Source organism: Onychomys torridus, chromosome 21 (genome assembly GCF_903995425.1).
Source record: "Onychomys torridus chromosome 21, mOncTor1.1, whole genome shotgun sequence".
Classification (NCBI taxonomy): domain Eukaryota; kingdom Metazoa; phylum Chordata; class Mammalia; order Rodentia; family Cricetidae; genus Onychomys; species Onychomys torridus.
This window is the reverse complement of record NC_050463.1, coordinates 5,859,893-5,883,948: the sequence shown is the minus strand read 5'-3', so window position 1 is coordinate 5,883,948 and position 24,056 is coordinate 5,859,893. Positions and strand designations below refer to the sequence as shown.

General features: G+C 51.9%; 1 protein-coding gene across 2 annotated transcripts in view; it reads left to right on the top strand.

The window, feature by feature from the left end:
* The first annotated feature begins 9,957 nt into the window (after positions 1–9,957).
* Rfx2 (regulatory factor X2) overlaps positions 9,958–24,056 on the top strand; it is a 58,717-nt gene continuing 44,618 nt past the window's right edge. For both annotated transcript variants that reach the window (XM_036171428.1, XM_036171427.1), the window contains exon 1: positions 9,958–10,083. The gene's annotated coding sequence lies outside the window, so the exon portion shown is untranslated. The remainder of the gene's footprint in view (positions 10,084–24,056) is intronic.

Sequence of the window (24,056 nt, the reverse complement as noted above, 5' to 3'; positions counted from 1 at the left end):
CTGGGTTGCTCTGGTGCCTGCTCCATGTGGACCGGAGGCCGCGGGCGGTCTCTACTGCCCTCTGCAGGTGGCTGTGGTTTATACCGCAGAACTGGCTCCAGTTTATTTCCTACATTTTAATATTTTAAATTTTACCTTGTAGATGGCCAGCCTTCCAGAGAGTTTTTGAGACCACTTTTTCTGGCCTCCAGTGTGTTGTTGTGCCTCTCAATTTTCAGACTGTCACAAATGCCCACAGGGCCCATTGATACTCAAAGAAATGTGAGCGAGCTGGAGACATTCCCCAGTTGGGTGTGGTGGTGCATGCCTTTAATCCCAGCACTCAGGAGGCAGAGGCAGGCGGATCTCTGTGAGTTTGAGTCCAGCCTGGTCTACAGAACAAGTTCCAGGACAGCCTGGGCTACACAGAGAAACCCTGTCTCAAAAGTAAATAAATAAAAGGAGGAGGAGGACGAGAAGAAAGAAACCTCTCCAGATTAACCCCAATGCCAAGCCCACCTGGCATGGGCCCCAGGCAACCGGCTTTGCAGGGACAGAAATCCAGCCACAGGGGCGCGTGCCTGTCATCTAGCAGCTACCCAAGTACTGGGTCACAGAGACCTGTAACAAGTATGGTTTCAGTTAGAGGTTTTTGTTGTTGTTGTTTTGTTTTGTTGTTTTGTTTTCCTGAGCCGGGGTCTCATGTAGCCCAGGCTGGCCTCTAGATCACTATGTAGCAGAGAGTGAATTGGCCCTCCTGCCTTCTCCTCCACCCTGAGTGCTAGGATGACAGATGGGGCTACATTCAGCTTTTGGGGTGCTGGAGACAGACACAGTTTCATGACTGCTACACAAGTGCTCTTAACAACTAATCCAACTCCCCAGGTTTGTTTTTCCCTTGAGACACTGTCCTGCTCTGTAACGCAGACTGGCTTCAACTTGTTACCCTCCTGCCTGAGCCTTCCAAGTACTGAGGTGACAGGCCTGTGCCTCCATCCCTGGCTTGAGCTGCATACAAGTTACCTGGTCTCGGGTAGTTTTGTTTTTGTTTGTTTGAGACGTAGTCTCAGGTAGCCCAGGTTGACCTAGAACTTGCTATGTAGTGGAGGATGACCCGGATTCTGGATCCTCCTGCCTCCACCTCCTGAATGCTGGGATGACAGGTGTGGGCCACTGTAGTACGACAGGCCCATAGGATTAGGAAATTGGCTCAGACCAGCTGCCAAAGCATGCACATAGCATGTTTCCTTATGAGCCAACCTGGAGTCTGCCTGAGGGCCTAGTAAGAGGAGCTGTCAGAGTTCCTGATCATGCCCAGCCAGTGAGGGATGACCACCCAGACCAGGTGCTGGGAGGAGGGTATAAGGCCTTCCCTGTTATTGAATAAATAAGTTTGTTATTTGTCTTCAGTTGACTCCTGGTGTCTGTGCCATTGACTCCGCACCTTCTCAACCCCTCACCCCTCAGGGAGCCATTAGGATCCCGCAGCAGGCCGGGGTGGTCCATCTTTCTCGTTCCTGTCTTCTTTCTTTTGTTTACCTTCAGCTCTCTTCCTTGGTCCTCTCCACTGTCTGTCCTTCCTCTGTCTCATTTCTGGTCAGCAGGGAACATTTTTCCTTGTTTCCCCAGGCTGCCTGGAAGAGTTGAAGGATGTCTGTGGCTGGGTGGTCTCAGGTATGCTCACCACTCATCCCCCTGCCACCATTACTGCAGCCTCCTGTGGTGATGAGTCAAGTCACAGCCACCAAGGGAGAGGAGATGCTGGGCCTCCTGTGCCGTCTGTCACACAAAGGCTGCTCCTTGTTCCATTTCCTTCTTAGGGAGTTACCAGCTCCCACTTGAGTGTGTGTGGAGGAAGACTGGGAACCTCTGCTTTCGGGTCTTGCGTCCTATAGGTTCTGGCCCTGCATGAGCAATGAGGACAAAGCCTGTTTGGGAGAGAACAGAAAGGCCCCAAAAGGGTTCTGGGAAGTTCCCTGGCACCACCTTCTCACCCTTGATATTGCTTTCTGCAGGTCTCATGGCTTCACCAGCTATTCCCTTATAAATGCACGTTTAACTTTGCTGTTCTTCTTCTTTTTTTTGGGGGGGGGGGGGTTCGAGACAAGGTTTCTCTGTGTAGCTTTGCACCTTTCCTGGAACTCACTCTGTAGCCCAGGCTGGCCTCTAATTCACACAGATCCCCCTGCCTCTGCCTCCTGGGATTAAAGGCATGTGCCACCACTGCCCGGCTCTGTTCTTCTTCTTATCAATATTTATTACAGTGACTTATTTGTGGAGGTGGGGAGCTCACTCCATGGTGCATGTGGAGGTCAAGAGGCCAACTTCAGTTTTCCTACAGTGTGGGGCCTGGGAGTCAAGTCAGTTCATCAGGCTAAGCCATCTCACAGCCCTCGGTTAGCCTAGGCTGACTCAAACTTGCAAAGTAACTCAGGCTACCCTTGACCTCATCATGGAGCCCAGGTTGGCCTTGAAAACTGTCAACCATCCTCCTGCCTCAGCTTATTCCCACTTTGATAGCATCCTCTAATATCCAAGAATTTTTAACTTTGGTGACATCCAGTTTACTTCACTTTTGCTTTGGTGTATGTGCTGTGCTGTGAGTGCCAAGCCTGTGGAGGTCAGAGAAGGTGGAGGATTCCTAGCAGCTGGAGCTGCAGGCAGTTGTGAGCTGACAGATGTGGGTGCTGGTAATTGAACCCTGGTCCTTGGAAGAGCTTCCAGAACTTGAATTGCTGAGCCATCCCCCTGGACCCAGGAGTCAAGCCCACATGCCTACCAAAAACCTGCACCATGCTGAGTTTCCCAAATGCATGCTGTCCAGAGAGCATCACAAGTACCCACCACAGGTGGAAGATCTAAGAATGGTGCAGCCAGTTAGTGGTGCACACCTTTAATCCCAGCACTCAGTAGGTAGAATCAGGAGAATCTCTGTGAGTTCCAGGCCAGCCTAGTCTATAGAGCAAGTTCTAGGACAGTCAGGGCTACATAGTGAGATCATGTCTCAAAAAAAAAACCAACCAGCCAACAAATAAATAAATAAAATTAGTCTGGACTAAGGAGATCGTTATTGCAAAGCAAGTAAGCTTGAGCTCAGGCATCCCCACACTCGAACTGGCAAAAAGCAAGTGTGGGGATCAATATGGCCACTCACTGTGGTGCCCCACAGGGGCTTCTTGGTGAGACCTTATTCAGGGTCAGAGAATGTGAGCTTGATTTACACAGCAGAGCTGCATAAGGAGATGATTTGGCCATGGACATGTTTACCAGATGTTTGGAAGGGTCTACACTTGGCTGTGCAGTGTGCTTTGATCTTGAAAATGGAAGGTTTTTTGCATCTCTCCTTGACATATTATAAAAAGCCCTTTTGAATAAAGGACTGGGCAGCTGGGTATTGATCCAGGGCCCTCCCAATGCTATCCTGTGTCTCTGTCTTTTTTATTGTCTCTTTCTATCTTTCTACCTAATATTTCCTTGTACCTCTATCCTCCATACAAGAACCCTTCAAAAAGTGGGAGCAGGTCAGAGCTGGACTCTGACAGACTCCCACATATGGTGCCTGGACAGCGACCTTGGGTACAGAGGATAAAGGATAAAGGTACTCAGGTTAAGGGAGCATGCTCAGAATTACCTGGAGTGCAGTGGTATACTATTCTATGGGAGTAAAATTGTAAATATAAAGCAGAGTATCTCAAGTCTGGCTGCAGCAAATATCTCTGTCTGTCTCTCTCTTAAAGTAAGTCATAAATGTTTTGAGAAAGATAGGCTTGAGGTACAGGGATATGGTGAAGGTTTAATAGAAACTTAGAGTGTGTTTTCCCCAGTGTGGGACCTGGGACACAGAAAGCATCGTCTGGGGCCAAGCAGCTGCTGCAGACTTGGCGGTCTGAGAGAAGCTTCAGAAGCCCCCACTGCAAGCAGCAGGAGCAGGAGCAGCAGCAGTGGGAACAGCAGCTGCCCCAGCTGAACGTCAGCAGCTGAGACCTGAGGAGCATCATTGCAGTGCAGGTGGCAGACACGGCGGCGAGAGCAGCAGGGTTCTGTGTGCAGTCAGCCAGAGCGCTTGTAAGAGCCAGACAGACGTGCCTAGAGGCTATGCCCAACCTTGTTGAGCCAAGCAGAGACACTATGGGAGAGAAGGCTTGGGACCAGAGACCTGAGCAGGTCTGTCAACAGGCAGCTGGAGGGTAGAACCACAGTGGAGGTGGTGCTGCGGACCCAAGGGAAACTACTAGCTGACTGAACACCAGGATGGGAGGTGCCAGGGACGGGAAGAGGGCAGCGGAGATTTTTAAATCCTCCTTGCAATGAAAAGAGCAGGGTCTGAGTCCCTAGTAATGGGAGCCCTAGGGCTGCCTTGAAGGCTGGTGTTCGGCTCTGACAGCAGGGCAGCACACGGAGGCTTCCCGGACCTGGCGTGCTGAGCACTGGAGGCCTTGCATTCACCAGGCCCCAAGTTTAGCAAACCGGCCCCTGGAGGAGGTGGAGGAAAGCTGAGGTGAGCCGAGTGAAAATCACTGGAAAGTCACAGTCAGCAGCCCGCGATGCTGGCAGCCACAGCCCAGAGGCCCTGGAACCTCCCTGGTCAGAGGAGCTACAGGCTGGGACACAGGTGGGAAGGGACCAAGAATGTGCTCACTGAGGCTTCTCTGAAAGATGAGGTTAGTGACCACTGGCCTGCCCATGGTGAGCAGAGGTGACTGGCCCCTGATGGTGGCTCAGCAGACCAGCACCAAGTCCCCCAGGTCTCAAGGGGACTATGCTGGGACTCCCCGTCTGCTCATAGCCACCTCCTCCTCCTCCTCCTCAGAGGCAAGCAGTGGTGGCAGGAGCCACAGGGGCAGCTGAGACCCACCTGGCTGTGGTGGGTGAGCCCTACCCTTTGCCTCAGATTCATTACTAAACATGGATAAACTCAAAACTGAAACAAAAACAACAATGCTCATGGTGCATGGGAATGGTTTGCATTATGACTTGGACAATTTTACAAATCCTTCAGGGCAGCTGATGATCCAGGCTCTGATTTTGAGTGTTCAATGAAACATTAATACTGGTATCAGAACTGACTTTTTGAACTTTTCAGACTTAAGAAATGAGATGGACAGGAGTGGTTCAATTGAAATGGAACTGTCTTGTGTATAAAACTGTGAAGACTCAAGAACTGTTTATGTAGAAATAGAGAAGTTTGGTTTTTTTTTTCTACTCAGACTCAAGATGAAGCCTTAAAAAATTATAAACAAAAGGGAGAGTTAATAATCCTCAATCTCTTTAACTTAAAAATTTTTTCTTCTTCATTGAGTGGATTAATGTTAATGTACCCTGTTTTGTTAGCAAAAAAGTATAAAAAGTTCTATTAAGAGATTGCTTTTGGATGTTTGCTAAAGTTTGTAAAGTGTAAATAATTCTTTTTTTTTTTTTTCAGAGCTGAGGACCAAACCCAGGGCCTTGCGCTTGCTAGGCAAGTGCTCTACCACTGAGCTAAATCCCCAACCCCTGTAAATAATTCTGTTAAGAGTTTGCTTTTGGATGTAAGTTTGTGAGAATTGTAATTGTGTATAGTAAACATACTAGCATTATGGTGTCAACCTATTAATGTTAATGGTGATGCTAAGGAGTCTTTAGATTTGATGCACATGCATCAGTTTACTGATTTATTTGATGTGGTTGCATCAGGAGTTTATTGGTTTTTTTTTTAAGTTTTTCTTTTTTTAAGATTTATTTATTTATTATTATGTATACAGTGCTCTGTCTGCATGTGTCCCTGAAGGCCAGAAGAGGGCATCAGATCTCATTACAGATGGTTGTGAGTCACCATGTGGTTGCTGGGAATTGAACTCAGGACCTTTGGAAGAGCAAGCAGTGCTCTTAACCTCTGAGCCATCTCTCCAGCCCCAAGTTTATTGATTTTTTAAAAAGGGCTTACACTCATTTAAAAAGGCCATTCCTGGCCAGGTGGCAGTGGTGCACGCCTTTAATCCTAGCACTCGGGAGGCAGAGCCAGGTCAATCTCTGTGAATTCGAGGCCAGCCTGGTCTACAGAGTGAGATCCAGAACAGGCACCAAACTAAATGGAGACACCCTGTCTCAGAAAACAAATAAACAAACAAAAGGCCATTCCATTTATCCTCTACTCCTTTATTAGGAGGTATAGCAGCCATAAGGAGCAGGAGTATTGCTATAATTATTTCAGCTATTTGTAAGCTCTTAATGGAAAAGCTGCTTCAGAGTTGCATGGTGTTAGGCTCTATACCTTCCTCGGCCAGAAGCTGGTAGTCAGAGATGTTTAAGTCCTGCTAGCTGTCAACCTAAGACAGAGTACATTGGTGGAAAGGGTATCTCAAAGATGGGTAAGACTGTCTGGTTGAAAAAGGAGACCTAAGACAGGCACAGTCCATCTGAGGGGTCTGAGGGGCCCTTTACATTATTAAGAAAGGGGACCTGTGGGGCCCACAGAGGCTTCCTAGTGAGAACTTATTCAGGGTCAGAGAATCTGAGCTTGATTTACACAGCAGAGCTGCATAAGGAGATGATTTGGCCATGGACATGTTTACCAGGTGTTTGGAAGGGTCTACACTTGGCTGTGCAGTGTGCTTTGATCTTGAAAATGGAAGGTCTTTTGCATCTCTCCTTGACATATTATAAAAAGCCTTTTTGAATAAAGGACTGGGCAGCTGGGTAATGACCCAGGACCCTCCTGATGCTATCCAGTGTCTCTGTCTTTTTTATTGTCTCTTTTTATCTTTCTACCTAATATTTCCTCATTCCTCTCTCCTCCATACAAGAACCCTTCAAAAAGTGGGAGCAGGTTGGAGCTGGACTCTGACAGATTCCCACAGCTCACCACGGGCATCTTAATGAAAATGAAGTAGAACAGAAAGATAGCCAAATGCAAGACATCTATTTTCTGTCACTGCAACAAAATCTCTGAGACTGAGTAACAATTAGCTTACAGTTAAGGAGGCCTGAATTCCAAGATCCTGTTTGTAGTTGGAAGTTTTCCAGTGTCCTGCCTACTCCTGCAGCCGCTCAGACCCAAGTAAACACAGAGGCTTATATTATTTTTAAATCATGGCCATGGCAAGCTTTTTGCTAGCTAGCTCTTATATCTTAAATTAACCAATTTCTATAAATCCATACTTTGCCACGTGGCTTGTGGCTTACCAATACTTTTACAGCTTGCTTCTCCGCGAGGCGGCTAGCCAGCGTCTGCCCCATTCTCCTTTCTTCTGTCTCTCTTGGATTTTCCCACCTGCCTCTAAGCTGCCTTGTCATAGGCCAAATGGCTTTATTTATCAACCAATCAGAGCAACACATATCCAGAGTATAACAGAAAGACATTTCACAGCACCTGTTGATAAAGTCCCCCCTCTCCACCAGGAGTCACCAGCAAACGGCTCTCAGGAGGGGAAGCAGGAAGAGACAACTGGCCGGGGCTAGCCTTGGACCCGGGATCCTGCCTCTGGCTCCCAGGGCTATTGTGAGGTGTACCCCACCACCAGGCTTGATCTAAGTCCCATTTCTTCCCCTTGTGTGTGTGAGGAGACCAGAGGACATTTTCCTTAGCTTAGAGCCCACTCTTTTGGCTAGGCTGGATGGCCAGGGGTCCCCAGGATCCACTGCCTCCACCCACAGTGCTGGATCACAGGCCAGCATCACCTCTCTGGACTTTATCTCAACGCCCCCACCAAAGACTTTAAGCATGAGGGTTAAGAGAAAGAAAGCCCCCCGACCCCCAGCATTCAGGTGCCAACTTCTCTGAGGTGGAGCCCTGGCTCCAAGTCTTCACAGGATCTGGGTGGGTTCAAAGCTCCTGAGTTCACAGGGGGATCCTGGGGCATCCATACGAGAACAACCGAAGAAAACACCTGGTTCCCAGCTGTAGGCTGTTAAGACATCTTTACTTAACCAAGGTCTTGCTTGAGGTTCTCAGAAACTGTCCAGGCTGACCAGGGAAAAGAGGCCACACACATTCAGGGCTTCAGCGCGCATCATCGGTACCCTAGTGTGACGTGCCTGTATGTATACACTGCACCATTGGTACCCTAGTGTGACGTACCTGTATGTATACACTGCACCATTGGTACCCTAGTGTGACGTACCTGTATGTATACACTGCACCACTGTTACCCTAGTGTGATGTACCTGTATGAATACACTGCACCACTGTTACCCTAGTGTGATGTACCTGTATGTATACACTGCACCACTGTTACCCTAGTGTGACGTACCTGTATGTATACACGGAAGGAGGGTCTGGAGAGATGGCTCAGAGGGCGAAGGTGCTTTCAGCCAAGCTAATGACCTGAGTTGATCCTTGGGACACACAAGGTAAAAGGTGAAAGTGACACCTGCAAGTTGATGTCTACATGTGTGTCATGATATGCACGCATAGTATCCTAAAGGACTAAATGTAAAAAATAAAATAAAATAAAAATCTATGTAAGAAATGTTCTGACTGTCATCCTAGTGAGAGGCTCAGGACTCTGAGATGGGACGTCCCTCTTTCCTTCCTTCCTGCCCCTCTAGTGTTCCAGGCCCCACTTCCCAAGTCCCCTTGCCGAGGACCCAGCTTCCATGGACCCTTGGGAACACAATCCCTAGTCTACAAAGCAGTTGACTGCTAAAGGGTTACAGTTTGGTCAAAATACAGTCTTGTCTCTCCTGCACAGTGACAGCCTGCAAGAGCAGTTGCAGGTGAGTTTGTAAGGACTGAGTACAGCCTGGTGCCATGGCCCTAGGCTTCCAGTTCCTCAGATGTATTTATTTTGGAAACTTCAGTCCTGGGCACAGAGCCTATGGTCTTTCTCGGGATCTGACTGGAGGATTTTACTTGTGCAAAAATGCTTGGTGGTACATGCCTGTCACCCCAGCAGTCTGGGGCCCGAGGCAGAAAGATCATGAGCTTGAGTCAGCCTGGCCTACCTAGGGGGATCTAGTCTAGCTTGGGCTACTTAGCAAGAACCTGCCTCAAAGAAAAAGGAAAGCTTAGATCGCTTTGGGCACATAAGCACAAGTGAGCCATTGTTCACTCATGCAATTGCCGGTTCGGTAAGTGAATGGATGAAGCCAAGGTGGGAGAGGCCCCTGAACCACCTGCCTGCCCCTTCTCACGCCTTGGATCCTTCGTTGTCAGTGGCCCACCACCAAACTAAAAGCTGTGAAGGTCCCACGTTTTGACCTGTTCATAACATGTGTAATGTGTGCGTGTGTGAGAGAGACTGGGGAGGTCAGCTTGGCGCACACCCCTCATCCCAGCACTAGGGAGGTGGAGGCAGGAGGACCAGGAGGTGGAGGGCGGCTTCCGCTACAGTGAGTTTGGGCACAGGACACTCAAAAACAAAGACAAACCAGGGAGGAGGCTGGAGAGGAGGCTCCAGGTGAAGAGCAACTGCTACTCTTGCTGAGGACCGGAGTTGGGGTGCCAGCTCACAGCCGCCTGTCACTCGGGCGCCAGGCGAGCCGACGCCCTCTTCGGGCCTCCGTGGGCATTGCACGCAGGCTCACCAACCAACATCTTTCCAAACAGGAGAATGGTTTCAGTCTGTGCACAGGGCAAGAAGCGGCGGGAAGCCGGAGTCCGCTGCTCCCCTTAGATGGTCAGCGCCTCTGCGTCTGACGGAAACTTGGGAAAACGCGCTGCCTCCACGCGCGCCGCCCGCCGGCCCTCGCGCGCCTCCTACGAGCCAACCCCGAGCCGCGCGCCTCCTGCCAAGCCCCACCCTTCCCCACAGCGATTGGCCAAGCTTCCTCGAGGAGCTACCCCTTCATCCCTGACGGGCACCACGAGCAGCCAATGGGAAGAGCGCCCGCCCTCCCCGAGGCCGTTGGAGGCGGGCATGGGCGGGCCGTTGGGGGGGCGGGGCGTGCAGCCTGGTAACCGTTGCCGGGCGCAACGCCCCGCCCCGCGAGGGCTGCGCGAGGCCGACGCGGGCGGGCGCTAGGTGCGGGCGGGCGGGCGGCGGGAGCCGGAGGAGGAGCGGCCGGCGCCGCCACCGCCGCCGCCATAGAGACTGTAGCCGTGGAGACTGTTACTTGCCAACGCGGAGCGACACGCAGCGGCCGCCGCCGCGGGAGCCGCTACCCGAACTCCCCGCCGAACTCCAGGTGAGCGGTGCGGGCCCTGGCGGGGGGCGGCGGCGGGCGGGGACTCCGCTGGGGGGGTCTCGGGGGCGGGCGTGGCGGGACCCAGCGCCCCAACTTTGCAGACGCCAACCTCGTCCACTTCTGATCCGCACCTCTGATGTGAGGGAGCCGTGGGCTGGGGGGAACCCCGCTCACACTCTCGGAAGTTTGTGAAGTGTTGCGATCTCTTGCGGGGTTTGACGTACTGAGTCTAACTTTGAGGGGCGGGGACTCCAGAAGACCCCCTCGTCTCTTGTTTTTACCCAGAAACTCCTGGAGCGCTGAGGCGCCCCCAAAGTAGCTCCTCGCTCTCCTTGCCCTCGGATCGGGGGCTTCCCCAAATCTGCACCTTTCTGTCGTCACCCCAAGCCTGGATTGGGGGCTCCCACAGAGCCAGCCATTCTCACCCAAGTCCGAAAACCCAGGGGCATCGTTCTCCCCTTTACCCTTCTGAAATCGGGGTACACTGGGACCCCGGCTGTCATCCCTGAACTTGACTCCGAGGCTCCCCTCTTGTTTGCCCCCTAAGTTCCGAGCGTCGGGCTTCCTCCTTGACTCAGACACACTGGATTTGAGGGCACCGCCCCCGAAACCCCTTTCTTGTGCTTTGACCAAATAGTGCGTTTGTTCTGGAAAGGATTCCTCCCCACTTCGCACTCTATCGTCCACCCCAAGCCCCCTGGCGCCCCAGGTCCTCCGACCCCCTGCCCCGCCGCGCGGAACCCCACAGCACTGCCTTTGGGGGCTGTCCCGGGGCCCGCAGTCCCTTCCCACGCGGGCTTCCTCTTCGTTGCCGGGATCGCAGTCTAGAAAACTTTCCCCAAAGAAAACACTGTGTGAACCGTTTGCAGAAGGAGCCGGGAAGCCGGGAGGGTGTGTGCGCGGCGGTGCGTGTGGACCCCACCCGTGCACACGCACGCACACCCCGAAACACCCCTGTCTCTCCTCGCCCCTCCCCACGGGCCGCGTCCGCGTTCGCAATCGGGATTCGCCAGAGCAGCGGTTGTTTCCTGGGCCAGCCCTAGCCCGGAGCTCAGCAGCCCGGGGCAGACCCCAGGGGGGCGCCGGCCGCCCAGAGGGGGGCGGTGCACCGCGAAAGCAGCTGGTCTCCTCTCCAGAGACCTCACCCCTCCTGTAGCGCGTCCGGGGGGGGGGGGGCACTCCGGTCCCCAGTCATTGCCTTGCTTTGCTCGAAGCTTTACACGGGAATCCTGTTCCGCCGAGGAAAATCCTTGGGTGTTAAGTAACTATTAGCATGTATCACTTATGCACAATATGGCCTCTGACCTTTCCCTGCAAGTATGTGTTCTGACCATACCTCCCACCACTCACCTCTCTTACTCCCTCCCACTCCTGATGACCCCTCCTCTTGCTACCCAGTCCCTATTCTACTTTTTGCCTTTTTTCCCTTGAAGAGAGTTGGGGTTGCTCCCAGAGCGGGGCTACCTGACAGCCGAGGACAAAGGCTCCTTCCACAGCAGAAGCCTTAACTGCCTGCAGGTCCTCAGGGATCAGATGATTATTGTCAAGTGATCCACTTTTCTGTTGAACTTTTTACATGCATATTGTGTGTGGCTACCCGGGTGCCCACACACACGTGGGTCCCAGGACCTCGGGCCAGCAGTCCTGGTGACAAGAGTCCTCACCTGCTGAGCCAACCCCGGCTCTGCACTGAGCTTTGAAGTGAAGTAAAGATACTTCCTGAGCAACCATGGTATAATAATAATAACCCGGGACTTTTTAAAAACTTTCCTGTCTGTCTTTTTAACCTCTTTGGCCAGTCTGTGTAGGGTGCTTGTTTGATGGGAGGGCCCTGACTCAGTTTGGAGGCTGTCCCTGCCCTTCCTCCAGCCTGGGTTCAAGGACTAGAATGGACTGGAAAATCCACCTGGGTGTGGCCATTCACCTACTCCCACTGGAGAAGCTGGAGAAGCCAGAGCTTCGGCCTCAGGGAAAGGAATCAGGCCGCCATGTCCCCAGGCGCTGGACACACCCTGAGGGGCGGGAGCCAGGGAGCAGATGGTGGACACTTTGAATCAGTGATGGCTTTTGACAAAACGTTACAAAGTTCTACTGCCTGTCAGGTGGGTCCCTGCTGACCAGCCCTAGAGCCACTACAGGGCTGTGAGCGAGGTCACCACACTAGGCCTTTAAAATGAGCAAGGCTCATAATTCTCTTGCTGTATGAAGGGTGCCTTAAATTGCATTAATAGTGGTAGTTTTTCAAATCTTTATTATTTCAGTGTGTGTGCATCACCTCGTGCACGTGTGGAGGTCGGTGGTCAACTTATAGGAGTTAGTTCTTTCTTTCATGTGGGTCTTAGGGATCAAACAAGGACTATCAGGCTCGGCAGCAAGCTCTCTCCCAATCCCATTCATATATGCTAATTAACATAATTAATATATTCATATATTAATTAGTTCATCTATAAACTAATTGCTTTGCTTGTTAAATCCTTAGCTATAAGAAATCTCATGGTATATGTTTTGTTTCTCTCTTTCCTTGTCTGCCTACTTGTTTATTGAGGTGTAGGGCTTTGCATATGCCAGGTAAGCACTCTGCTGCTGCCCAGGCCTCCTCGTCCGGGCTCTTTTTATTTACCTGTATTTTTTGAGACAAGGTCTCATTCTGTAGACTAGGCTGTTCTGGAACTTGCAATGTAGACCAGGCTGGCTTTGAACTCACAGAAATCTGCCTGCCTCTGCCTCCCGAGTGCTGTGATTAAAGGCGTGTGCCCCCCCTCTGCCACCACCCAACCCTTTACTGGAATTTCAGTGCTGTGTGGGACTCCACAGCCCACTATGTCCAGCATTAGTGTGTGCACGGGTGATGCTGCTCCTTTGTAGATTGTTCCTGATACCTGAGGTGGCCAAGTCCAGCTCCCTGTGGTCCCCCATGTCCATTTCCCCCATGCCTTACTGTACCCCTAGTGAGCAGCAGCTGAGCGCTCAGATTGTGAAGCCCTCCAGCTGACCCAGGGGCCATCAGCAGCTCCCGTGGCACCCACCCTTTTGTATGGATGCCATTTGTCTCCATACTGGAAATGACAGTGGTTAAGGCTCCCATCTCCTCTGGGGTTCTGCCCAGTGCCCTATGGACTGCAGTGTTGGGGACTCACTCAGGATACATTCAGTTGTACCATGATAGCTGCTGGAATTTTAACCTCACTGCCAATGTTGAGTGGTCTCTCCCCACCCCACTTCCCACCTTGGGCATCATAGTGACCGTGAGTTTGCTGGGTGGCCAGCCCAGTGGGCAGGGCAGCTTTGACATCTGAAATCACCAACTTTCAGATGCCAACATTGTGATGTCTGGAAGGAAGCCACCGGGAGGCGGGCTGGCCTGGCCATCATGCCGGGACTTGAACTCAGTCCCCAGGACCAGCCCTCTGCACCTCAGCTCTTTCTTACAGCCACATTCCTGTCATAGAAGGTGTGGGCCTGGCAGGTTCTGCCACTCTGCCCAGCACCTGGCAACTCTGGCATCTTCTTTTGGGTCCTAGTGAATCCTGTGATTTCCTGCCAAAATAACTGACCACCCCTAATTCCTGATAGACCCAGGGACTGCTGCTGCTGGCAAGTACATCACAAGGACTCACTGATTAACTCAAGGAATAGTATACAGCCGTTAAAAATAGGTAGAATGGCGCTGGAGAGAAGGCTCAGGGTTAAGAGCACTTGCTGCTCTTGGAGAGAACCTGGGTTTGGTTCCCATCCCCACACAACCTTCCCCAGCTTCAGGGGATCTGACCTCCATGGGCAGCAGGCATGCATATGATACACAGATGCATGCAGGCAGAACGTTCATATACATAAAGTAATAAAATTGTAAGGTAGGGTGACAGGCTGGGGCTCGGTGGATAGAGCATTTGCCTGGTGTACACAGAGCTCTGGGTTCCGTCCCCAGCACCCGGCAGACCAGAAACCAGGTGTGCAGAGCGCGCCTGTCAACCAGCACTGGGGAGGCAGAGGCAGAAGGATCAGGGGTTCAAGGCCATCTTTGGTTACATAATGAACTCCAGGCCAGCCTGGGCTACATGAAGACTGCCCCCCAAGATAGACAGACATGTTGTGGCCTCACGTGATTAGGTATTACATATTAGGTAGTGGAGATCAGATCCACAGGTTCAGGAAGTGCAGAGGTCCTGGGGTGGAGTGCTGTGTGGGATCCACTAGGCACACTCAGGGCAGGGGGAAGAGGGGGTGGCTGCTACCTGGTGATTGGAGGGAGGTGAGATAGGGGTGGAGCCATGGAAACTGGCTGGCAGGCATGAGATGGAGGTGTTGAGCTGTGTCCAGGGCTCATCAGATGCCGGCCACCATCCTCACTAGCTTACTGTCCCCTCGGGGTGCAGAAGGTATTCTGACTGGGGGGCCAGGGCTTCAGCAAACCTCGGAGTGGCTGCCAGTGGCTGATGGGGAGAAGGGGCTTGGCCATGTTTTCAGGAAACTTCCAGACGGTCTTAGCCTAAGCAGGGGCTGTTCGCAATGACTCTTGGGTCAAAACCTGTTGGTTATTTTTAAATTGTGTGGGTGGGCAGGCCTCAGACTTGCTCTGTAGCCAAGGATGACCTTAGACTCCTCCTCCTCATTCTGACATCACACACTGAGCACTGGAGGACAGGCACAAGCCACAAAGCTCCTTGTCTGATAAGCTGTCACTCTACCCTGGACTCCAGAACCGCTCATGTGCAGAGCAGCGACAGACATGGGCGTGTGTGACACACAAGAATGTGACCATCTGGCCTGAGCCACGTCTGCCCGGCCTTCCCATCCTGGTGTCCTGCTGGGCTGGAGGTCTCTGGGGTCAGAGCTTCTGGGATCAGCACTGGAGGCTTCAGCTGCAGTGGAGGCTGACGAGGACCGAGGTGTCTGTCCCCAAGGGCTCTCCAGGGCCTGGGTGCTCACCACGCGTCCCAGACTCCTGAGGACAGTGACCTTCCTGGCTTTCTGGCTTCAGGGCCAGGCAAAGCCTGGCAATTCAGTGACCTCAGGGGTGTAAAAGGGGTGAGTTGGGAGCCAGCAGGGGCCATGGAACCTGCTGTGTGCTGGAACACTGCAGTGAAGCAGGGAGCTGGGTGGGGCGTCCCTAGGACAAGGGTGTCCAAGTCAGAGGTCAGGCTTCAGGGTAGACATGGGATGAAAGCAAGGATGGAGGAGTCAGTGATGTCCACCTGACGAATAGCTGGCCTGTGTCACCACAACCAGCCACATGAAGAACATCTGTGTGGTCATCTCCATCTCCAGAGCCCCCTTCCACCCTGATGAATGATCTGCAGTCTCCAGCACCAACTGTCAGCCTCTGATGCCACGGTCCGGCTCCTGTCTCTGTGGATCTGAGGGTTTGGGGACCTCTTGTGAGTGGACTAATATGTCTGGCTCCCTTTAAATGAGCATTGTGTCCTCAAGGTCCCTCTTTGCTGGTCATCTACCCATGCACCCACCCGTCCACCTATCCATCCACCATCCACCCGCACACTCCACCGTTGTTCCCAGCTGGACACTAAGGCGCACTGAACCGAGGTCTCTGAGCAGAAGGAGCTGGGTAGAGGCAGATTTGGCAGAAGAGCAGGTCACCTCCCAGACTGAACACCAAGAAGACCTGAAAGATCAAAGCGGGGACATCTCAGGAGAGGAAGGGGCTGTGTCCCCGGAAGACAAGGTGGCTCGCCTCAGTCCTGGCTCACAGTGGAGGGGACAGGCATCAGTCTCCACCTAGCCCTGCCGTCGTTCCCGGCAAACTGTTTACCTCTGAGAAACACCACATTGCCCAGAATACATTCTCTGCACGAGGTGGCCCGTGGGCTAGGTCCTCGGAGGAAGTCTGTAGAAATGTGTGCTGGCTTCTGCACGGCGTCGGCGCCAGTCTTTCCCGCCTCATCTCTGGGACGCCGCCAGCAGAGCAGAACCGCACTGGAACCTCGGGTGCCCAGGACAGTAAGGACTGGTCATGCTTCTGATTTGAACACTTCCCCCCACTTTTCTAGGAGACTCCTTCGGGCCTTCCTTTTCTATCCAGTGTTCTGGAGCCAGTGGGCCCAATCAGCCACCGTCTGCGGTCCTCAACTGATAACTGAGTGACTGCCAGTGTTTCAGCACTGAAGGCTAAGGGAGGTGGTCACGTGTTAGCAGCCCTGGTGAGAGCCTGGCCTGTGCTCAGGAGTGCATGCTGTGGGAACCCTGAAAGGCCTGCAGAAGCCTGCGTCTTCCCAGCCCCCAGACTCCCAACTATGCTCCTAGCCAAACACGGCGCCCCCAGCAATTTCCGGTCTGGAACCGACCCTTCGACCTCACACCCGTGATTACCGGAGGCCAGCGGACAGGGCAGGCGGCTTATGCCCATGCTGTGGAGCCCTGGGCCCGCACGGAAGTTCCTGGTAGAGGGCGAAGTGCTAGCTCAAATGCGGGGCCGGGCCGCCCGGGAGGAGGGCCTGAGGGCTCGCTCTGTCTGGTCAGTGGCAATGCCCAGATGCCATGCTTGGGCTAGTGTGGAAGCATTTAAAGCTGAATGTGGGACAAAGCAGTTTTGTCGTCTGTCTGTCCATGCCTCCCACCATCCATCCATCTCTAAACCAGAGGAAGAGGAAGTTGGGAAGAAACTCCTAAGTATTGCAATTTTATTTCCTTTCCTTTTGTTGTTGTTTTTCGAGACAGGGTTTCTCTGTGCAGCTTTGCGCCTTTCCTGGAACTCACTCTGTAGCCCAGGCTGGCCTCGAACTCACAGAGATCCGCCTGGCAGGCATGCGCCACCACCGCCGAATGCAATTTTATTTCTTTATTACACCTTTCCCATTTATTTGATGAGATACTTTGTTACGTTTTAAATTTATTTTGGTGTCTGTGTGTGGAAGTCAGAGGACAGCTTGTGGGAGTTGGGTTTGTCTGTTCATCCATCGTGTGGATCCCATGGCCAGAACTGAGGTCGGCAGGCTGAGCAGCAAGGTGCCTTTATCCCTGAGCCTTCTGGCCGGTCTGTAGGAGCTGCGGGGTCATCCTGGAAGCTGGTCCTGACCCACGCAGTGTTCTGGGAGGAAGTAGCCACTGGACTGGAGAGGACTGTGTAAAGGTCTTTGATTTTGCTACCAGATCTTGCCTCTGGCTGTGTGACCCAGGATCTGCACTCTCCCTCAGCAGCTCAGCTCTCTTGTCCTGGAGTGTGGGTCTAGGCACACAGAGCCCTTCTCCACCCCACCCACACACACTCCAGGGACTTCCTGCTGAGCAAAATGCCCATTATGAAAGGAAAACATATACCGAATGTTAATATTGATGTGCTGGAAGAGGGTAAAGTTGCTTAGGACAGCCTGGTCTTGCTGCTGCTGTACAGAGTTCAAACCGCAGGCACCCAGCAGCCTAGCAAATACTCACTCCCGAGTCATAGGATACCATGTACCCCAAGGCTGATCTCCAGCTCCAAGTTGCTGAGGATGACCCTGAACTCTTTGCTTACACCTCCCAAGTGCCAGGTGTGCCCCACCCAGCTCATGTAATGAGGTGCTGGGGATGGAACCTGAGGTCACATACATGCTAGCAAGTTCTCTACCCATGGGCTACAGCCTCTGAAATTCAAATTACAAACCAGTTAAAGAGATGGGTTGAATTTAGTTCAGAAGTTGAGCAGCGCCCGCCCTTGAATCCCCTAGTGAGGGGCTGGGGGCATGATCATGGGCGGGCACTCCTCACCCCTGCCTAGAATCCCTCAATGGGGGGCTAAAGCATGGTCAGGTGTGGAGCCCCGATAGCTTTTCTATTGGCTAGTAATAGGTTTCTCCCAATGCAGTAAGCCAGATCAGGCCAAATTGAAAAAGCAAAAGAATATTTAAGCAAAGCAACTCCCGGGTGACTCCTCCAGCCCCCAGAGATCAAGGTGGGGGAAGGGGCAGGAAAAAAATCACATGGCCGATCTAAAGGAGGGAGCTTAAATACCCTGTGGACGTGACGACGAGTGTCTGCCACAGGCTGGGTCGCGCCCCATTATAACGCTTTCGGCAGGGATTGGACAGCTTCAGGGGAGGAGCCCGTGACTGCCAGAAGTGCGAATGCCAACCGAACTTCCTGATAGTTTTTCTGAATGGGCAGGGTTTGGAGAGGCAGAAATGGGGCAGGAGGTTCCAGCCAAACACCCTCCCACACAACCTCCACCTTGGCTAGAATCCCCAGTGAGGGCTGGGGGCGTGGTCAGGGTGACCCGGCCTAGAAATCCCAGTGAGGGCTGGGGGCGTGGTCAGGGCGGAGCCCCGCCTAGAATCCCCAGTGAGGGGCTGGGGGCGTGGTCAGGGTGGAGCCCCGCCTAGAATCCCCAGTGATGGCTGGGGGCGTGGTCAGGACGGAGCCCCGCCTAGAATCCCCAGTGAGGGGCTGGGGGCGTGGTCAGGGTGGAGCCCGGCCTAGCGGGGTGGACACCTACCTAGCATGTGAGGCCTGGGTTCTGTCTAAGCACAGCCAAATAACCGAGAAACCCCAGCAAGTTCAAGGATAGCAAAATATTGCTGATTGCTTCCCAGTGGCGCAGGATAAATACTCTTGCAGCTGGCTATTGGATAACTAGCCCTAAGAGCAGCAGCGGTGCTTTGTGGATCCTGGCATCTTAAGGTCCTCTGTGGCTGTTAGCAAGGTTCCTGGGTCTTGGATGAAGTACTGCAGCCGATTACCTGAGGCTGACTTTGTGACCCTCTGCTTCTTGACCTGCTCACCAGAATGGAAGAATTTGTCTTTGTGTGTGTGTGTGTGTGTGTGTGTGTGTGTGTGTGTGTGTGTGTGTGAAACAGCTTCTCACTAGGCTGGCTTCAAACTGCCGTCCATCCTCCTGCCTCAGCCTCTGGAGTGCATGGTTGACAGGCATCCCCAACAGGTGCCGCCTAAAGTGCTCTGTTTCAGGAGCCTGCCCTGTACACATTTCTGCAAATTGGTGCAGTGCCTCATGTTCTTTGGGCAGAGGCAGCTAGCTGCAGAGCAGTGTGGGCAAGGAGTCCAGAGTTGGCTGGCCCCATGGCAGAAGGCCCCTGGCCACTGTCCATGGGCCAGGTGGTTGCTGGTGCTGCTGCTGCTGCTGCTAGTGTTTCTCAGCTATAGCTAAAAGCAGTGTGTGTGGAGCCACAGCCAGGGCCATGTGCCAATAAAACTTTATTTACAGACGCTGAATTGTGAGTTCCCTTTTATTTGAACTTGTCACAAAATATTTTGATTTTTGATGCCTTCCAAACACTAGAAAGAAATGTGAAAACCCTCAGTAGCCGGCAGGATGCAGAAACAAGCAGCTGGTGGCAGGTCTGTGCAGCAGGCCATGGCTCCATGGTGACTGTGGGTCAGAGCCTTGGGTCCGCATTCATGGTCTCCCTTAACTCCTGAGCCACATCAGGGAAGCCTACCCCTTCTCCCCTCACAGGGTCCCACGTATTCCACACTGGCTTCAAAGTCCCTCTGTAACTGAGGCCGACCTTGAACTCCTGCTTCTTGTGTCTTGAGTGCTGGGATGACTCACCACGGTGGTGCTGGGCATGAACCCAGGAGTTCACGTGTGCTGGGTGAGCTCTGTCCACTGAGGTCCCACTTTATGCACAGCTCAGTGGCTTTTGATACAGTCACAGCATGGTGTAACCGGTACCGCTACTTAATTCCAGAACATTCTGTCAGTCTCAAAGAAGCCCCATCTCCTAAACAGGAGAGTCCAGAACATTCTATCATTCTCAAGCCTCATCTCTCTGTCCATCACCCCACAAATCCACTTCCTGTTTCCAGGGTTCTCCATTCTGGACATCTGTCACTGAGCCCCACACCCTGTGGCCTTTGGGTCTTTCTCTAAGCTGATGTCTTTGAGGTTGAACCATGAGAGGCTTCCATGGCTGAACTAAGACTGCCTTTGTTACTTTCCATGAAAAGTACGCCACCTCTGGCAGCCCTCAGCCCGCTGTCGTCTTTCTGGTTCTGCTGCCGGTTGTGCTTTTCCCTGCTGCCTGTGTTTCTGCTGTGCAGGTGTGCCCTGAGGTACCCCCAGCTCTGTATTAGAGGCACACTGTGGCACTGCCCATGTCCCAGAAGGAAGCAACTGGTTCTGGGGTTCCTGGGCTGTGACCGCTGCCCCCTACTGCCCTACTGCTCCGTGCAGGTGAGGTGACTCCACTGTTATCCTTGCCTGAGGCTGCGCCTCTACCTGAGAAGCCGAGGCCAGGGCTGCCATCTTCATGGCCACCTCACGTGCATTGTTTTCCCGGTCACGACCTCCCTGCCCAATGGACCTGTACATGTTCCAAAGTGTCAAGTAATATTTCCTGTGACCGTCCCTAGCAGCATTCACACCTGGATGTCATCTTACGTCCTGAAGGCACCACAGAAGGTTCTAGAGCCCTTGAGGCCCCTCCCTGACCCACACCTCACTGTGCCAGGTCCACCTCACCCACTCATGGTCCCCGCATGCCTGACGCAGCCACATTCCTCGCTGGGAGCTGCACCCATGTGCCCCTGCCAGGCTGGTTCCACAGCCACAAGTCCATGCTTGTCGCCCGGAGTACACGAGGGCTGCAGGAGCAGCCGGGCTCCCTGTCCCTGCAGTCCCCGCTGGGGTGGGTGACATGCCCCTCCACACACCCCTGCCAAAGCAGGGCCCTGCTGCTGCGAGTGCAGCCGACATGTGGCCTTCAGGAGCGCTGGCTGTTGCGGTGGTTTCTGCTGCAGTTCCCCTCCCTCAGACAGACAGTTCGAAACAGAATTTCAAAACCATAAGCCTAGTGTCAGCCCTCCTCCCATTTTAAAATTCAATTGGTAAGTTTTTGAAAATACATTCACTCCGAGACACTAATCTCAAATATTTTCTTCTGCCTCTCCCATAAATATTCTAGAAACTTTTAGAATCTTCCGGAAACTACCAGTTTGGATACCCTGCCACTCCAGTGGTAAGGCTCACTGCAGCTTGGCCCAGAGAGGCTGCAACCCTGACCTGTCTTGTTTCGGGTTCCACATTGTGCAATGCCCCTCACTCTTGGCTCCCTTCACCCCTCGGGCTGGGCTATTTATGGACCTTCCTAGCAAGTGTTTGGCTGCGTAAGCAGCCTTTCCAAAACAGGCCGCCCCCCCCCCCCTCCCGCGGGAGACCTCCCCCTCCCCCCTCCTGCGGGAGACCCTCCCCCCTCCTCCAGGAGACCTCCCCAAGGCCTCTCGCACTTGTCTAGTCCCCAAGTTCATTGCTGCAAAGGTCAGGATTTTGACTCAGCTTTCACGCCGGATTGTCTCTTGCTCACAGGAGATGCCATGAGTGCCTTCTCTGATGGAAACAGCCACCCCGCACTGGGGGCAACCCTCAACACTTAGTCCACAATGGAAATCCAAATCCATATAGCATAGAGTTAACCTGTAAAATTGTATTACCTATATTTATTATTTCTCTGTGTGTGCATACACAAGTGTGTGTGTGTGTGTGTGTGTGTGTGTGTGTGTGTGTGTGTGTGTAGGTCAAAGGACAACAGGAATTCATTCTCTCAAACACCATGGGGGTCCCAGGGATTGAACTCCAACCCTCAGGCTTGGCAGCAAGCCCCTTATCCATTGAGCCAGCTTGCTGGTCCTTTTTATGTTTTGTTCTGTGACAAGGTCTTCTATGATCCTCCTGCCTCTCTCTGTCTTCAGATGCCAAGGTGACAGGCATGTATCACCACCCAAACTTCTGTCTACCTCCTCTTCACATAAACACTACTGTGCACTCAAATTATTTAATTTTTGAGAGACATTTGGAATACAATCAGGCAATTACCACTGAATTAATAAGCTTGCTGGTGTTTTGTGCTGTGATGATTGTCCTGTTAGTGTAATTACCTGTGCATTAGAACCCGTGGATGCTTCTGCTTCCATTTAAGACCATGATTAATTACTTCATCCTTCATTCAGCAAGCAAGTTTTAGTCAGCTGCACAGTTGGATGCTGGGAGATAGGCCTTCTTGGAGCACCCTAATGATGGAAGCCTTTGTTCTGGTCCTGGGCACAGGCCTTCCAGCCAGCCCTTGGGAGTTTAAGGCAGGAGGATTGAATGTTAAGAGTAGCCTGGGCAGTTTGGTTAGATGTTATGTCATGATAAAAAAGAAAAAGAGTCCCAGCACAGGATGTAAGGAGTTGGCAGGGGAAGGAATGAGCCAGCCATGATCTTTTAATGAATAAAAATGATAACTCTGTTCTCAATGATGTCAAAACTTGAGGGAAAATGATTGGAAATGATAACTCTGTTCTCAATGATGTCAAAATTTGAGGCCAAGCGCCCCTACCCACTGAGACACTTTGCTGGCTGCATCACATCTCCTGTGAAAAGAAATGTGTATTGGCCCCAGGAGTGGTGGCGCACACCTTTAATCCCAGCACTCAGGAGAATCCTGCAGCCTGACTGACTAGCAGCAAGAGTGCTTTTTTTTTGTTTGTTTTTGTTTTTTTGTTTTTGTTTTTGTTTTCGAGACAGGGTTTCTCTGTGTAGCTTTGTGCCTTTCCTGGAACTCACTTGGTAGCCCAGGCTGGCCTCGAACTCACAGAGATCCGCCTGCCTCTGCCTCCCGAGTGCTGGGATTAAAGGCGTGTGCTACCACCGCCCGGCGAGTGCTTTTTTATTTATATAAAATTTAGTAAGCAGGGATAGATTCATGTAGTTCCAAAACAATAGATCCTATCATTTTTGGTTTTGGACACGTGTTTCACTTTTTCTTGCTCATCTTTTAGTCATCATTGGTAAACTATGACAGAACAGAGTTATCATTTCCAATCATTTTCCCCCAAGTTTTGACATCATTGAGAACAGAGTTATCATTTCCAATCATTTTCCCCCAAGTTTTGACATCATTGAGAACAGAGTTATCATTTTTATTCATTAACCCCATAACTCAATTTTTAAGAATCTAGAGGCATTTGACAGCCTGTGCTCAGGCTGGCAGCTTTTGTAGCTTCAAGGACACTAGACCAAAACAAAATCTTCAAGCCACTCCAGGCATTTTGTCATGTCCCAAGCAGTGTATTAACTCTTAGTGCTCAGAGTGCCCAGAAAAAATCATCAGGCCAAAGCTGCTGCAGTTATTATTCAAATTCTGACATAATACAATGTTTACTTTTTATATCCTTATAGAATTTGTCTATATGTCTAATCCTGACATCCTGTTGTTCCTTGGTCATAGGACACCACAGTGAGTCTGCAAGTGCTAACTTTTCTAAGAGAGGGAGGTCCTGACGTCTCATTCTTTTATCATCTTTACACTCTGTACTTTGCTCATCAGTTTAAGTCCCTGTGTAGGGCAGAGGCAACTGCAGCTAGTCTAACTTAGTGGCTGTATATGTCACATCATTGCCTGAGTGAATAGTGGAAAGAGGCTTGCAATCCGATCTGTGGCCAACTACTCTAGCTCACCGACTCTTATTGATCTTTTTGAGTTACTTTGTTTGGACTATCTTGTTCCTGAGTAAGTACAGGGACAGATGTTTCAGGAGTATCTCATGAAGAGACCTCTGGCTTCTTTATGTGTCACAACCTCCAGGGCATAAGGAAGACCTTCAAGTAGATAAGACGAATCTCTCCCTCAAAGTGGGAGGGGTGGTATGCTCAGGACTTTCCTGGGTAAGCTTAGAAACAGCACTCCTGGGAGACGGCATAAATGACTTGTAGGGAATTTTCCATCAATCCGATATCCTCAAATTGTACAAATATTAAAAGTGCCCCAAGTATGTAATGGGTGGAGATGAAAACCAAGGGTGGCATGGCGGCCATCATGGGGCTCAGCTCTGCTGGACCTTTGTCAGGCAGCTGTGCTGGCTTAGGATTCCTGCCATTCCGTTCAGACATGGCTGTACCATTGGAGCATCACACGGCAAATATCTGTTGAGTGAATGTGTGACCATGGCCAAGCCCCAGGCTCCTAGAGTGTGGTGTGCTGAGGGGCTTTGGGCATGTGGGGACATAGACAACGAGTTTGGGGGAGGAAATGAGTGGCAGCTGC